Consider the following 16,643-nt stretch of genomic DNA (forward strand, 5'->3'; position numbering starts at 1 on the left):
ACCCAGTATTAATGTATAAGCATTTGATATTGACATGCCACCTAAAATAATAGGAATCACAGTGTGTCTTCATGATATTCATCCACTACTCTAGACTAAATGGTTCATTTTACTTCAATGACTTCGCCGGTAATACTGTTCAATTGTTATGTCAGTGTGCCATGTTCATTAAAACAAATAAACTCAAGTGCACCAGTGTGTTGAATGGCATACAAGTCAATGTCACAATTCAAGGAAAGGTACACAACTTCGACACTTTTAAAAATAAAATTTATTAGCATCTCTAATGTGTATAAATAAAAACATATATGAAACAATGCATATACGTATAATGTAATGAGCTGAACAATAACTGGGTTACATGTGATACAAAGGAGCAGTCTTGTTTTTAGCCAGTGTATTGTGAGGAAAACTGTACCTTGAAATCAAGCTTTTCAAATATGCATACCTATAAGTTGCAAATCTACATTCTTTGATAAGAATGAAATAAAAAGGGTTTAGGGACGGCAACAGGGAAATTATGGGAAAATTTGCAGTTTTGTGTTCCTGTTTCAGAATACTTCAAAACATCTTTGCATTAATACATTATTATAAATTGTGTACTTCTTTAAGATTTCACTAACAATGCTGAGGCACAAAGCCACAACACTATTCACATTGAACTGATCAACTTTACATTACACTCTATAAAAATCCTGAAAAGGATTTTATTTCACTCTTTTTCATTTACTGGAGTCACATTGCTCCATAAACTCTTATCAAAGGATCCTTATCAGCAGACCTGGAATCTAGGGACAATGTGAATATAATGTTAGACACAGCAACAAAATATAGTGATACCAAATGACAAATTTTACATGTAACTAACAGATCCAAATGGATCAAAAACAAACAACTAGATTTGCATTTTACTATTGTAACAAGGTTTGTCATTTTCTGCGATGGCTTGCTGTGACTGGGTCAGAATACCAAGAAGACAGTGAATGGATGTTCTGTGGGGTTTGAGGACTTGGCTCTCTAAGGCAAAAGCAAAGAAAGGAAAGAGCCTCTCTTCTTGTGTCATCCAATGTTTTCTATTTGGTCATGCTTTAAACACTCAACGTGTTCAAATGTCTTACAAAATTGACAGATATGCACATAGGACAAATACTACTTCTGAAAGCTGGCCAAAACTTTACAATAGCCAATGTAATGTGGACCTGTAACAGACCATAAATATACACCGTTGACAACTAGAGGCAATACCCTACAACCCACACAACTGTGTGTCATACTGCCACAGACAAATCAGTTACAATGTGTGGACTAATATTGGCCATTGTCTCAGTTTTTCCTCATAAATTGAAAAAATATCACATTTTAAAAGGGGAGCACAACATCCAAGACTAGAACTGCTTCAAAGTAAAAAAAAACAACAAAAAAAACAAAAGAAAAGTGGGTAGGTAAAAAAAAAAAAGAAAAAGGTGATGTGTCTGCTTTAATACGCAGGTGTATGTGACAGTGAGAGGTTATCGGCACCCAAGGATCATGGCGACCTCATTCAGCCTTGTGGAATGAAGGGACTATGTAGTAGATTTGAAAAATGATGGTCTCTGCTCCATCCCAAGTCTTTAGAAGAGTGCAAAGATCCCCTTATTTCATGTGTTTTAGCCCTGATATATCCACGTCTCACGTCCTAAAACTCTGCAAACTCCTTTGCGCATTTTTCCGTTAAGGAAACACGGATGTCCTCCTCCTCGTAGTCATCAAAGTTGCTGGTGTCCCTGGGCCTCTGCACTTTGGTATGAATGGGGCTTCCACCTGCAAGAGAAAAACACATTTTAAGAGGTATGCCTCACATGACACAAATATAAGCCTTTTGTGTATTTATTTCTTCAAAGCTGCCAGTCCACTTAAAATGTTCTTTAGTTTATATGGGAGGACAGCAGTTAGCATGTTTTATAAATAAAGAGAAGCATGTGCACAGAGCCACACAGAGACAGGCTCCAGATGTGCCATGGTTATCCCCAAAAATGTAATTCCATGTAGGGACAGCATTATCATTATTATTATTAATATTATTATTATTGTAGATTTAGCTTCCAAGATTCCAATTCAATTAACCTGATCATTTAATCAAAAAGGATATTTAGTTTTTAGAGCATCTATTTCGTTAATCAATTGTTAAGAAAACATGCAGGGGGCCAAACTGGGCCTAGATAATAGCCTACTGCAATAAACCTGCAGTATAACACTATAACGCCATAAAGCTAGCTGACAATTCTGCTTTTTATGTAACTTCTATATCACAGAATCCCACTGTATTTTTCTAATGGAAGCATTTATTCTGAAAGCAATAATTATTCTAAAACACTGGGGCGACAGTAAATGGGGTATGAAAATAAATGGTGTGCTGAAATATGAATTTACTAATTAGCCCTGTACCAAATCGTAGCAAGAGAGGTCAGGATGAGGGACACATTTTACAAGAAAAGGGCAGACTGAAGTTAATAAATGCAGATGATGACTGTACAATAACCTAGCAGATCAACAGATCAATGAGATTAAAGCCCGGGCTAAATATCCATTTTGATTAATCAAAAAAAATGCATTATCATTCTCATCCCTAGTACATGGGATGTGCCACAGATGCCTCAGAGGCAGCACCAGGGCTGGACGATTTCCAAGTGAACAGCTCTGATTGGTCAGTTGTGCATCACTAGTAACACACAAACAAAAACATACAAGCCCCGTGTTACATGCTACATGTTACATGCACCTGCAAATAATGTTAATCACGCACAAGCACAAAACAAGACTGATAAACCATCTTCAGATTACTTTCTAGAAAAAAAAAACTACTGTTGCAGCATCATAGCCAGGAATTTTACCACTAGCAAAAAAAAAATCAATATCATCAAATCAATAAATAATTAGCTTGGGTTTTACAGGGGTAATACTGTTAGGTGTCACTACGAAATGTGTATAGTGTCTTGCCTTCCTCTCGTAGATTGCGATCCAGTCCGTTGTGGCAAACCACTTGTGGCCCTTGATGTCGTTGACGCCGTTCTTCAGGTTGCCGTAGCGCTTGGTGAGGTCGACCTGCAGCAGGTTCCTCAACAGATCCTTCAGGTCGGAGCTGAAGTGGGACGGGAATCGCACCTGCAAGGATCAAAGTTTGGCTTCATTTTAAAATTTGTAATTTGAATTCTTCCCACCTGTGAACATATGAGAACTTTGTACATGCACACCAAGACATATACTTAATGTTTTCCTAAAATATAAGACAACTACAGATAGAAAGTGCATTTTCATGTAAAGAACATTTTTTTATGCCCGTTTTCAATCAGACGTTAGTGCAGAAATATATAAATACAAACACCTCACACAGTGACTACACACACGCTCACCTTTCCAGACACAATCTTCTCATAGATCTGAATGGGTTGATCTGCAAAGAATGGAGGATAGCCAGCTGCCATCTCATAGATGAGGACTCCAAGGGCCCACCAGTCCACAGCTTTGTTATAGCCCTAAAAAGAATAAAGAGGACAGATATAAAATACTTCTACTACTCATAATAAGCAAACACAATTAAACCAAGATTTGACTTAAAATTAAACAAAAAGTAACTAATTTCCGACCTACACTGAAGAAACCTGATGTTTACCGTTGATGTTTTAGTTAGCTCAACATTTTTTGCTGTCAAACTCCATTGTAGCTGCGCTGGAATACCTCAACATGGCGTCACATTGTGTACGTTTGGCCAGTTATCCAGGGGAATAAGAAAAATACACCACCAAACAACAAAGTGGGCCCAGAAATGCAAGATACATCGCCACTAGCTGTTTTTTAAGTGTTACAAGTGTTTTAGGGTGGACTGTTCCTTTCAGTACAGACATAGGAAACTATGCAGTTCCTGCACTGATGACATCTGATAATCTGTTCCATCTCTCTGTTCAGACACGTGTGACTGAGCTCAACATTATAGGACCTCCATACTTTGCTGAGAATGATTTCTGGTGCCAGGTACTCCGGTGTCCCACACAACGTCCAGGTCCTGCCTTTTACCCGCTTGGCAAATCCAAAGTCTGTCACCTAGGGGTCAGGAGCATACATACTGTACATAGGCAAAGTGTTGACAACCATGACACAGTAGCATTATGTATTCATCCATCAAGTCATAGCACACCTGAATGTAGCCGTGATGGTCGATGAGAAGGTTCTCAGGTTTCAGATCTCTGTATATGAGATCTAGTGAATGGAGGTACTCAAATGTCAGCACTATCTGGGCGGCATAAAATCGTGCGTGTGGTTCACTGCAGAGGAGAGGGAGACAATGGTGTTCACAGTTGCCAAAAACACAAGCAATCTTAAACAGCTAATCAGTCAAGATATGAGCACAGAACAAAACAGCAGCAAACAATAGATTAAATCAAGGGCGCATTCCTTGGGATGACACCATGTATTTACTGTGCGACAAGTTGATGGTAGAGAATATTACTCACCTGAACCTTCCAATTCGTCTTAGATGTGAGAACATCTCTCCTCCTGGAACATACTCCATCACCATGTACAAATTGGAGTTGTCCTGAGAAAAGTAAAATGACACTTAATACCTAGCTGACAAATGAATAAAACAAATTCAATACTTAAATGAAGAAATTGACACTGTACCTTGAACGAATACTCAAGTTTGACGAGAAAGGGGAAGCTCACAGCCTGTAATATTCTCTTCTCATTTAATGTGTGTTCTATTTGCTTGAGTTTCACCACCTAATAGACAAAAAGTCATAAAAAGCAGGCAAATGTCACTTAAACCAGCAACAGACCACCATCGAGAATGTTGTTAGTTTGTTGTTTTTTTAGCTGCATCCCATTTCATTTATGAAAAGAAGAAAACACGCAATAATGTCAATTTTGGGAGGAGCCTAGCAGGTGGTTCTTGGCTGTAGAAAAAACAAAATCAGATCACAATGACATAAATACCTCAGCGGCACTCAACCTGTAGTGTCACCACACACTACCACGAAACCCAAAAATTCCAAGGTGCACTCCCATTATTGATTACTTGAAAATATCCCATGAAGCCAAAGATAAGCTGCTAAGCAGGGAGCACACTGCCACTGACCTTTTGCTTGTCCAGTATTTTCATGGCAAAATATTGCTCTGTTCCTTTATGTTTCACCAGCATGACTCTTCCAAATGAGCCGGTGCCCAGGGTCTTTAATCTGTCAAAGTCATCTAGGCACGTTGTGCTCTGTGGAAATAACAGAGTATGTTAGCCTACTTTGTAGACGCAGCTACCTCAGACATTAACTGCAACTGCAAGGCTTTTCATCACTCTCACCTGTGGTGGACATTCCCATTTCCGTAAGAAGTCTTCTTTGGCTTTGGCTAGAAACTCTTTCACTAAAAGGGAGGACAGACAAGATAGAGTTAGCATACATTACTTATCACACAAACTGGAATATTGGCTTAAGAAATATATTTGGGTTTTGAATGGAACTGGCAAAAAAGACCAATGCTATCGTACTAGAAAGGGGAAAGGGAGAAACTGCATGGAAATTAAATTGTAAATCAACAGAGGAGAACACGGGCAAAGTCAAACTCACATCTGCATAGAATATTAAATGGGATATTAAAAATATCACATCTTTTCTTTCTAAAGATAAGACAAAACACGGACACAAAACAACAACATCCAAGACAGGCAGATTAGTAAGAAATGATGCAAAGAGACTCAGTATATGTTTCTTTTCTTGTTATTTAGTAATTCAGAGGGGAAGGAAAAAAATCTCTCAGAAATCACAGGAGAGATCTCTCTGAGCACTGAGCTCTTGTGCATCACTTTCTGTACTATAATTCTGTTTTAGGGAAGGCTATGAAACTCACACGGCATTAAAATGATAAGCAAGGACAAACCAACATTACATGGGGAACACAGCAGACAGCAGATATCCAGAATGACAGAATGTGGATGACAAAAACATTGACTTATTATCAAAGCACACAAGAAAGCAAGCATCTCTAGCAAGTTATCACAATGAGACCAATGCTGTTCTGCCATTTTGGTCATCTTTTGGAAGAATGAGCATACCAAAAGTCTCTATTGATCACCAACGATTTGCAGGAACAATCACCCACATGGATGGGATGATACGGAAAAAAGACAGAGAGAAAGATAGATAGATTTTATGTACTTAACAACAAGTATATCAGATCAACACACATGAAGCATATGTAGCGAATAAAGCAACAAGAAGGAAGGAACGAAAACAGAGTTGACATTCTGCGGTAAGAGGAATTTAAATCTAGACTGACTGTCTACTGTCGAAGTGTCAGAGATTCACAAAACAGGTATGTCAAAATGCCATGTGGCAGAAATTCAGTCGTGCATATCAGTTCAGATTGAGAGGATAAAAAGCACTGAATACTTGGGGGAAAGAAAAAACATTCAAACCCTACTGTAAGAAGTAAAGTGGAAGCCTTGTCTGCCCAAAAACGTTCCTGAAACTCATCCCAAAGGGCTTTTTGTTTTACCTTGATATTCAGTCTTTAAACTGCTTTCCCTGAAGTAGTTTTGAAATCATGATGCATTACAGGGCACCAATCAAAATGACTTTAATAGTGATTAGATATTCCCTATCCAATCAGAGAATCTTAGCAGTTGAAAAATAAGAAGTCCTCCTGTGCGCACAAGGTTTTCCAAAACACTGTACCTGAAAGGACAAATGAAACGTCTGATGCCAGCACAATTAGCCAGGCCTTCCTGACAGCAACACCAGAATCCAGACAAGCAAAACACAGTAGAATTATGTTAATTTGTCCTGTTACGTTTCAGTGCAAAACAAAATTCATAGGCAGAATGAAATTAAGTAGGTGTGATGACAACAACTGTTTATCTCCCTAGCCAAGTGTGGCTGTAGTGGCTTTTCCATAATGGATATTGGCAAGGTGGTTAGGACAGCTGATCGGAGACACATACAGGAGACACATACAGTGCACACAGGTACCATATATAGGTAACCAGGTCGTCTTGTGAGAGCAGCTATACTCCAGACTCCAAATCTGCAGCTCAGGGCACAGTGTCAGCTTAAACAGGTTTAACAGTCAGCCACAGCCTGGGAATCCAGGGATCATAACTACACTCAGAAGAAATGCTTGGGAATATGGGAGCCACTGCTGATCTGGTCATCTCTGTTTCCCTGAGTGTCTCTGCCTGGCAATGCTCACTGTGCCTGGTCTCTCTCAATAACCCAATAAATCTCAGCAGAACATATTCACAGCATCATAAAGTGACACCAGTTTAAACAACCCGAGTGCGTAACTGACCGCAGATAGTTTTCTGCATTTTTTTTAAGAGTGTAAATGCAGGTGCATGTCAGCTGTTTCTGTTGCAAATTGAAAATACAAACAACTTGACTAACTGTAAGCCATTATTTTTGCCTACCTAGGACCTGATGCAGTTAATTTAGCAGATACAACAAAAAGCAAATACTGCCTTAATGTTAACACCTCAATTAGGCATAGGGAAACATTTCTGATTTATAACACTGGATGCTCACTGATTATCAGCTGCATACATCAAAGTATACAATCGCAAATTAACCCTGGCCTAGGCCTAGTTACGTCAAACCTTTCAAAGCTTGTAATACCCCTTATCCTCTGACGAAGGTCTGATGACAAGCTGCTCCAGTCAATGACAAACTGTGTGTGAGAAGTGGGCCTAGGTGGACCGTTACCACAGCAAGATTAAAAAGAGCTCTAAATAAAAAAAACGAGTGAGATAATTCCAGTGTGTGTGTGACTGTGTCTGTGTGTATGTTGGGAAGACTTGTAGTAGGGCCCAGTTTTATGAATGGAAAGAGGGCATTTGTCATTTCTTCACCATATTTGGTCACTGTGCTGCACGGAGGGAAAGCTTTGTTTATGCAGCCGAGAATAAAATGTGGTGGTGAAGGCTGAGGCAGAAACAGACCCACGCAGTCTTCAAGGAAAAATGAATAGTTATTTATAACAACTCCTCATGGGTTTGTGGTTTATTGCTACATATTTAAGATCACCACCATCATTGCAAAGTTTGCAGCTGATATAACTAGTTATGCATACAACATAAGAGGCTGCAACCATAGTTCACATCCTGATTGTTTTTCATGTATTTGAGGATGACACCAGAGCGTTGTCTGCATTTTCCTCAAGCGACCCTCGCATGGAGGCTCGCTGATGCTAGCCTGGAAATTTTAGCCATTAGCCAGGGATTTCCATAGGGAGCGACTACACGCCACGGCTAACTGTGTGTGTACAGGCCAGGAAAGCTACCATCAAGGGGCGATGGAATGACAGGGCCTTCTGAGGGCTAATCCCCCCTACAGCTAGCATTAGCCTGCTATCTGGTCAACAAACTTGATTCTACTTGCGATCCAGTCGGCATTTCCTGCTTAAAAGGGCTTTCAATGTGTAAATTTACCAATATGGAATGTATCGATACACTTTGCTTTGCAGCTCTCCTAGCTGTCAGGGTTCCCACGGGCAATGCCCCCTTAACTTACAGCCAAGGGATTCCAATGACAACAACCAAAGGGGTCTCTTGCTACTGCTAGCTAGGCCTTCAACTAATTTTATCTGCAGATGAGAAATCACGGCCACTTCGTAGCATGGTATTTTATCGCACAGCAGCTAAAAGGGCGAATGTTTACAACGCTGGTGGGATGAATGTGCGGGGGATGTTGGCCCTCCCCTGTTTTACTGAGGCTGCCAGATAGCACAGTGCTTTGCCAGTTTCAGTGTTAGCGGGCTAGCTAGCTAGTTTGTGGACGCTTGATAAGCGACAACACCGAATCATACCATAAAACATCATTATCCCAAGCAACTGCCCCAACTCACCGCTCTCTAGCTCGTTGCCCTTCTTGGCGGTGGCAGCGTTTCCCATGGTATGGAAGACACGGCGATCGCTCAGACTGCGAGAGATGGCGGTAGCTAGCTACTACAGCTGATGTTGGTATTCCCGAGCTTTTCGTCCTTAAATTGGGTAACCTCAATCGATAAAAAATATATAGATCGATTCACATGTACAGAGATTAATTCCAAATCCCTTCCAGCAGCCCCCTTCTCTCCCTCAAAGATGCCCGTTCTGACTAATTCAGTAATGCCTGTATCGTTGACATGAAGCTAGCGGTCACTTCTGTGCTTCTCCCCCTTAGCAGCATTCACGGTTGCTCTGGATTGGCCAGAGATGTCTGTGTCAAGATACCAAACTTGACTCGCTTCCGCGTTTTTTGTGCATCACGATTGCATTCACTGATATGGAATGACATTTGAGCATTCATTCGCCTGACTTTAGTAGTAGCTAAATATAGGCAGGCACTAATACTTTTTTGTTTGATTTGTAACTAGTGACTAATCCCACTGTTATTGAGCGCTATTGCAAATTTAATAGAATTTATATATTGAAAAGATAACTTGTAACCATTCTTGTTATCATGAATTTGATATTTTATTATTTAGTAGAAGTTGAATTTTTCAGTATTCCTAGAAACGTTTATACATATTTCACATACTTTCCCGTTTTTACTATCTGCACATGAAATTGCTTTCTATTTGAATCATATGAATGTTATGAATGTGCATCACAGCTGTCTTTGTGTCATGTACTGGTATCAGTGTTTCCTCTGTATTAATTTAGCAGAAAGGAAATTACAACCACTGCTAGAGGAAAATGAAATGAAATTAAAATTAGCATTGTAATTTAGTTTTACTATCATCTGAACAACTGAAAAACTGAAAAAAGTGTAGTCCAAATGTTTTAGAAGTAATGATTTTATCATGATTAATGAACCCCCAACCTGAAAAATAACATAGACACAAACAGCAACAGATCTGGGACAAACTAGAATTATCCTCCCAAGCACCACAGCTGCATAAAATTACAGAGGAAACACTGAGAATGGTAATGTTTGGATTTCAACTGTAACTAATCCAGTCTGAAGGATCAGTGATAAGGATTAGTAATAGTATTATAATAGTAACAATTATAAGAGTGATAATTAGTTACTGTTCCAATTAGTCACTACTAGCCAAACTATTATTGCATTATAGCCACTGTTGAACATGAGCTTGGAGTAGACCTATCTCAATAAGTAAACAAATAAAACAAATAAAAAATATTAGTATATAGCTTCCTGCTGGTATTTTTTTTAAAATTCATTTATAATTTATTCAAAATAAATTGTTGATAATTTTAAAGAGGCTACTAGTAAAACTTAATAGTGATGTTTTAAGAGAGAGACTATACTCCACAGACTGCTCATTGAAATTCTACTCAGTATTGACCAGTATTTGTGGAATACTATCTAATGTGAGTTGGAGTAGTAAAATGTTTATGTTCCGTCACGCACACACACAGAAAAAGTATAAGAATAATAATAAAATGAAATGAAAATTTTATTGAACAAACTTTTATTGAATTTATTGAACATATTGAGCATTCTTTCTAACTCCAAAAGCATTAAGGCTCTCAAAACAACATGGCTTGGTTCATATTTCAAGCAGAAACAGACACAACAAGGTGCATGCAGTCAAAATTCGGCCTCGGCTGAATGCAACTGGCAGGTCCACCTTGCAGCTGTCAACACCCAAGTCAGCTTTTCCAATAAGGCAGGGACAGTGTCACAAAAAAACAAAATGTATGACATCCCAAAATTGTTGCACATCAAGGAGAAAAAAACAAAACAATTATCAGAAAAAAGAAGGCAACTATGGATAATCAATCAGTCAATAAAGGCGTTGAGGCAGACAGCAATCAGTAGTCCGCAGCAGCATGAGTTGAGATTGACAGAAGGCAGGTCCTAAGATAACCACAAACAACGTGGTTGAAACTTTTATTTTAGAGAGGTAAAAGCAGAAATCGGACATGTGGTGAACCAGAAAAATTTAGCTTTAGCTTGACACATTTGATGGCCTCTCGTTCACAGTGATGGATTACCTTTACCGACCTAATCAGATGTCTCAGGAGTTGTTTGGAATTGAATAGGAGTGAATGGCCTGCGATGTATGGAAAAATGTATTTCAAAATATCTTTAATTGTGGCACATGCACAACAGTCAGAACTAGATAGCACTCAGTAGAACTTTTTCACCAAAAGTTAATAATTTCTTCAATGCCCCAGTACTAGCTTGTTTTATATCAGGAGATGCAGACATTTTCATGACTGTGCCTGAAATGAGATATGAGTTATGCCGGTTCAAATTCTAGCCACTTTTAAGCATTTTAGCCAATTATTGTAACACCACGTGACCAATCAGCACTGTTTGTTCAGTGGCCATTAGGGCTGCCCTTCTACTATTGCTATTTTGGAAAAGTTGGCAGGGTGGTTATGTCTAAACTGGAAAAGAATTATCCTGTGCCCCCATATTGTTTAACTGGGCCAATTATCCGTTCAGAAGTTATACGCCCTTTTTGTGACAAGCCACGCCCTCCTTGGGCTAATCAGTGTGAAAAGAAAGTGAATCACTAGGGATGGACGATTCTACATTTTTTGGAGTCAGTTCCAACTCTAACTCAATTCAATTCAATTCAATTCAATTTGCTTTATTGGCATGAAAGTTTACAAAAAATGTTGCCAAAGCATGAAGGTACAGTGTGTGTGTGTGTGTGTGTGTGTGTGTGTGTGTGTGTGTGTGTGTGTGCACACATGTGTATGTGCGTATGTGTTGGTCACTCACTGTTCCTCAGGTTGTGGCAGGTTAACACATATTGTGCAGTCAGATCTGCTGTGTTTCCTTCTCGACAATTACTAGTCTGGACTTGTCATCCAGCTCTTTGAAGTTGGGAATTTGGGAGCTGAGTTTGTTAAAGAACATTTCTCTGGCTGGTTTGAATTTTTCACATTTTATGAGGAAGTGCATCTCCGTCTCGACCTCACCTGTCGAACAGTGACCACATGTGCTGTTTTCTTTTGGTTGCCATGATTTCTTATGTCGTCCTGTTTCGATTGCCAGTTGGTGTCACTGAGCCTGTACCTGGTGAGGCTCTGTCTCTGTTTCCTATCTCTGACATTAGAGAGATATTCTGCTAATTTATATTCTCTGTTTAGGGTCAGATAACATTTTAATTTGCTTTGACTTTTGGTTTCTTTTTTCCAATGTTCCAAATACGTTTCTTTGCATTGTTCAATAATTTGGTTTATGCAAATTAGTGTTAGTAAAGCAACTAGTTAGTAAAGTAACTCCTTGTAATGGAATTGATGGAACCGTTTCTAAATCAATTCCGATTCCAAATGAAAATCAACACAAAAATTGAATTTTTACGCTGGTTGGCATTCAACGAATGAGCCTTGAATTTCTCCCTCTCCCCTCCCCACTTGTTAGTAGGCTATAGATAGGCCTAAATCAGAATGAATTAATTACAAATGAATTCTACGATTCCAGAGTCAGGAATCGACTCCAATTTCATTTATTTGTAGAATTGATTCTCAGAATCGACGTGATGGAATCGCGAATTGACTCTTTTGGAGTTGACTCTCCATCCCCATTAATCACTTCTTCCTTGTCCCGTGACCAACTGTTCCACAAAAAAAAAATTATAATAAAGCTCTCCTACACTCTTCCTTGAGCTGATCTTTTTTTACAGTCTTCACTCAATCTCACTAGTCACGATTACATTTTAACTATATTTTCACTAGTCCAAATGTAATGTAGGACTTGTCAGAATGATAAAATACAATATCCTCCAAACAATTTTGTATAGCCTTTCTAGCTAGAACCAGGTGTAACAAAATAGCAGATGACGGTAGCATTTTTTTTTTTTTGCTAGCTTGTAGTGGCAGCAAAAATAGTAAAGGGGATTTTGATAACAAAAAGCATGAGGATTTAGATCTTCACCACAGGCAACTTAGATAATGTTAGCTAGCTTAAAAGTTAACGCTAGTTTTAATATCACTAGCTAGCATTAGCTGCCAGCGAATGTTATCACTACTGTTATCTGTAATGTAAGGTGGCAGCTGATGTTTTGCTAAATGAATCATAAAATGTAGCTAACATTAAATAGCTAAGGAACAGTTGCTTCACTAGATTTATTTTGGTGTTTATTGATTGCATATGTTTCTTACCACTCTGATTGTCAGGTAACTTACATCCTAAATGCTGACAGGCACTTTTTGCCGCCACTGTTTCCGCCCAGCTTTTCTTACAGGCCAATTGTTTTTGAGCTAGCTTAATGAGCGTTAGCTGGCTAAAACTAGTGGAACTGACCTATATGTGGACTAGCTGAAAGCTAGCACATTCATGGTATTCCCACTATTTCTTTATTGTTAAAAAGAAACCCCTCTCAAATTCTGCTGAAGTGCCCTTAAGGAAAACACTCAAGCCCCTATGGCCCACCTCTGTCTCCATGTGAATGTCTGAAGGCCTGTTTGAAAAGGAGCAACTCTACCCAACATTTCTTGCCTGGGCAAATAACATTTTACAATTATATAATCATTGTGTAATTTATAAATGATGTAGCCTTCTTGCAAATGTCTAAATGTTTAAAGCAAAAAAAAATAAATCACTCAATTATTATTACTATTATGAAGCTATTATTAGGCCTAGTAGTAGACCTAGTAGTAGTGTTTTTGTTATCTCCAAAAAAAAAGGTTCTCTACTTCTACATGCGTTCAGAAGACCCCACACCAAGTTTAAATTGATCTATTCATTAAGACATTTATTGGTATAATTGCCTTACATGTAGGCTACAGTAGCTTACTGTCTGGTGTTACGATTTTGGTTTCTGAATTGCTGAGCAGACTTTTTCATTTCAAGCCAGAAGTATCAGCTGTCCCATAAGCCTATGTATGTTGTTGAGACAAATAGCGTGTTTAGAAATTATTGAGTGATCTATAACTATAGGGATAAGCCTCATTAAGGTACAGGGCAATGTAGGTGGCTATAGCTGTGTTCATGTTGAATGGGTGTCGAGGGGGTTGGTTCTGGGATCCCAGAACTTCCTGCTCAGCCTTCTGGAGGTATCATAGGTCTAATTCAGCTAAATGTTTGATGGGAAGTGCCCAGCCACACTCACACACTCAGCGCTGTAACATTCAGATAAGGTGTCTGTTGCTGTCTGATCCTCTAGTCATTTGTGGGTTCGTACATTCTTTTAAATATGAATTGGTTTAAATATGAATTGGGCTTCTGTATGGATTTTCTCCCTGGATTATGACACAGAGGCTGTTATAAGCTTGATACTCTTTTTACTTATTAAGATATTCTAATTTCTCTGAACAGAAAGTGAACAGTGATATCTGGTGGGTACAAATTGTAAACAGATTATTTCCTTCTAATAAATGAAACTTTTTAAGCAAGCATACTTCCAACTGCTTTGAGCCACACATTTTCTCCATTTTTTTTTTAACTTCTACTGCTAATAATAATAATATAGAAGGAAAGTGAGTGAGAAAGAAAATGAGAATCTAACTAAAATTCAGTACACTATACTCAAATTAACCCAAACGGCCTCATGACTAGATCTTGAGGACGTTCAAGCTCAAACTAATTGACATGGTGTGTAATTCACCCACTTACACTCACAGCAGGAAATGAGATTAGATAGTAATCATCAGTTATAGTTATCAGCTACAGATTAATATCAACCCCCTTATTAGGACTTTTCCTGTGAGACAGGATGGACAGTGTGATACAAAATGTAGTAATCCAATATCACTGTATGCACCCTGCAGGTTGACAAGCAAATGCTGCCTGGTAATTATGCCACACCACACCAGAGGGCAGCAATGCTCTGTTCCGGATAATTTGTGATGAAAACCTGTACCAGCCTCGTATGCGGTGAGCACATGCCTTGAGTCAAAGGGACTTGATTTAATTTCTTGATTTAAGTTAATTGTGGTGAGTCTTTGCATTCCGTTTTCCATAAGCCTAATTTTATTGCATTTGTCTGAGACAAGTCACAGCTTGTTGTCCACTGTGTGAATTTCACATGTACAAACAAAGCGCCTTCTCTTTCAAGTGGCACTTTTTCTGACAAATACGTGACAGCACAGAATGCCCTAAGACTCTTGTTAAAGCTGTGGTGTGCCTAATTGTTCAAAGGAGATGCACTGATGTATTTCTGTAGCTGTCTTTGAGTGTGTCACTCAAAAAATGCAGCATGTATTTTCTTTTTCATTAAAATGTGTGGGAGAGTGTGAAGAGATATTTTGAATATTGAACGTGAAGCTCATCTGTTTTCACTCTTTTATCTCCTCGTTTTTCCTTTCTTTCTCTATTCCGCCAACAAACAGCATGTCATGTTCATCCCAACTGACCAGCTGCTCTCCATATTGGCTTTCTTATGTTCCTTGCAAACAGGGTCGGCTGTGCTTCAAAGGGAATGATTGATGCCCTTTAATGAATGAATGAAAAGCCATATCTTTCGGTTTTGGTTTTGGTCTTGGTCTGTTTGGACTTAAGTGCAGTAACCCAGTTATATACAGTATGCTGCTTTATTTCTGCCTAATGCATTCGCTGAGCTATATTATCAACAACAACAACAACAATATTAATAATAATAATTGAATTAATTTTCGCTTTAACCAAGCATCTGTGTTCATTTATTTACAAATATGTTTAAAGTTTACCATATTTTAAACTTTAAATATTATTTTTAACTTTTATTTGCCCAGGCAAGGGATATTGGGTAGAGTCTCGCTTTTTCAGACACGCCCTGCTACACATTCACACAGGAGCTGCCTAGTACAACCACAGATTTCCTCTGTTGGCCGCTGACCAACTCCACTCCAGTGGCTGGGGCTTTAATGCCTTCCTCAAGAGCACAACAACAGAATTCATAAGGAGTGGGGTGTGTTGTATTTGCAACTCTCCAGTTTCCACTTTTCATTGGCTCCCTAAATTCTGCCATCTTTCTTGGATTCAAACTGACAACCTTTCAATGGCAAGCTCTCTCATTTCAAGGTTACAACTGCTTGGATTGTACAGTCTTATGTTTCCCGCACATTCCCCATAAAATCATGCTCTTTTTTTTCTGTAACTTGTTGGTAGGGGGTGGGAGGGGGTGATACAATCTGTAAGAAGACAATGGACTGTTGCTCTTCTTGGTTATAGTGTTTCAGGAAAGAAGATAACAATTCGCTCAAAAACTGACATGTCTTAACTCCTGCACTATTCCAAGGCTGTGAGGTGATTAAAGAGAGAGAAAAGGTGACTGGTTGTAAGAGAGAGATGATCTGGCTATCTCTTTATTATCAATCACCAGCTCCTATTAGGATGTTGCATGTGGTTCCAGGACATTACCCATTTCCTCCTCTGTATATCAAAGCCTCCAGGTCCCCCTCCCTCCCTCCGCCTAATTCACTCCAGATGAGCACAATGGGACATTTGATTTAGTGTGCAAAGACACATGTATACAGCTGTGTCTGCCTGCCTCAAACAGCTGGCGCAGAGCTTCAGTACAACTGCAATTCTTAATCATGCATTTGTTTATGTAATTAAGATCAAAAAACGGAGCCAAAGACTGTGTTCTATTGTCCTCAGCTGCAGACTGATCAGATATTTCAGCGTGATGTAGATGTTGTCTTTGTTGTAGCTCACACTAGTAAATGCTCATGGTTTAATGACATACAGGTGATACAAATCAAGTGCAAGCTGCAAAAGGTCTTCCAAGTGTGTGTC

At 38.9% G+C, this 16,643-nt stretch overlaps 1 pseudogene; it reads right to left on the minus strand.

Annotated features, from left to right (window-relative positions):
- Window positions 1–253: 253 nt before the first annotated feature.
- Window positions 254–9,173, minus strand: LOC139639167 (cAMP-dependent protein kinase catalytic subunit beta-like; annotated as a pseudogene).
- Between the last annotated feature and the right edge of the window lie 7,470 nt (window positions 9,174–16,643).

Source organism: Centroberyx affinis, unplaced genomic scaffold, assembly GCF_046629955.1.
Source record: "Centroberyx affinis isolate AG114_WGS23_722 - 3 ecotype Tasmania unplaced genomic scaffold, CSIRO-AGI_Caff_v1 ptg006915l_1, whole genome shotgun sequence".
Classification (NCBI taxonomy): Eukaryota; Metazoa; Chordata; class Actinopteri; order Beryciformes; family Berycidae; genus Centroberyx; species Centroberyx affinis.